This window comes from Manacus vitellinus, unplaced genomic scaffold, assembly GCF_001715985.3.
Source record: "Manacus vitellinus isolate BGI_N305 unplaced genomic scaffold, ASM171598v3 scaffold_1_pilon, whole genome shotgun sequence".
Classification (NCBI taxonomy): domain Eukaryota; kingdom Metazoa; phylum Chordata; class Aves; order Passeriformes; family Pipridae; genus Manacus; species Manacus vitellinus.
Window position 1 is genome coordinate 526,664 of NW_021939396.1, and position 1,449 is coordinate 528,112.

The window sequence follows — 1,449 nt, forward strand, 5'->3', positions numbered from 1 at the left end:
AAAAAAAAATCTCACAACTGATAATGGAAATAGAATAAATTTGGGATAAAATCCCACAACTTCCTGCTAATGGAAACAGGATAAATTTAGGAAAAATCCCACAACTGCTAAGAGAAATAGAATAAATTTGGGATAAAATCCCCCAACCTCCTGCAAATGGAAATAGGATAAATTTGGGGAAAACTCCACAACCTCCTGCTGATGGAAACAGGATAAATTGGGAAAAAAATCCCCACAACTGCTAATGGCAATAAGATTGGGATAAAAATTCCACAGCCTCCTGCTAATGGAAACAGGATAAATTGGGGGAAAAACTTTTTTTTTCCTGCAAATGGAAACAGAATAAATTTGGGAAAAATCCCACAACTGCTAACGGAAACAGAATAAATTTGGGATAAAATCCCACAACTTCCTGCAAATGGAAACAGGATAAATTTGGGAAAATACCTCAGAACTGATAATGGAAACAGAATAAATTGGGGAAAAAAAAACCCCACAACTGCTAATGGGAATAAAACTGGGATAAAATCCCACAACCTCCTGCTAATGGAAACAGGATAAATTTTGGGAAAAAAAGCCCCACAACTGCTAATGGAAACAGAATAAAATTGGGATAAAATCCCACAACCTCCTGCTAATGGAAACAGAATAAATTTGGGATAAAATCCCACAACCACCTGCTAATGGAAACAGAATAAATTTGGGATAAAATCCCACAAGCTCCTGCTAATGGAAACAGGATAAATTTGGGATAAAATCCCACAACCTCCTGCAAATGGGAACAGCATAAATTGGGGATAAAAATCTCACAACTGCTAATGGAAACAGAATAAATTGGGAAAAAAAGAAAAAAGCCCAACTGCTAATGGGAACAGAATAAAATTGGGATAAAAATCCCACAACCTCCTGCTAATGGGAACAGAATAAAGTTGGGGAGAAACCTTTACTTACTCCTGGAAACAGAATAAATTTGGGAAAAATCCCACAACTACTACCAGAAACAGAATAAATTTGGGATAAAACCCCCCAAGCTCCTGCTAATGGAAACAGGACAAATTGGGGGAAAAGCCCTTTATTTCTTCCTGCTGATCTTCCCCTCCAAGCAGCAGCTGCTCCTTAAGGCCTGGCCCTAAACCCTGACCTGGTTTCGGGGTTGCAACCTCGGGAGCTTCCAAGGTGAGACCAGGATCAAGTGAGCCAGGATGGGATTGATCCCTGAGCAAATCCCAACCCTCCCTCCGGGAAAAAAATCCCCTCCCCAGCCTGGCCGAGGGTTCTTTTCTGATTATTCGGGGTTTATTGGGGGCTTTCAGGTGTTGGGGTTGTTTTTTTGCTGTGCTGAAAGGCAAGTTTTGGGATTTGTAAGAAGGTTTAGGTCAGGCTTTAGTTTGGGGGTCTGAGGTTCAGGTTAGGGTTTAGTTTGGGAGTCTGAGGTTTAGTTTAGGGTTT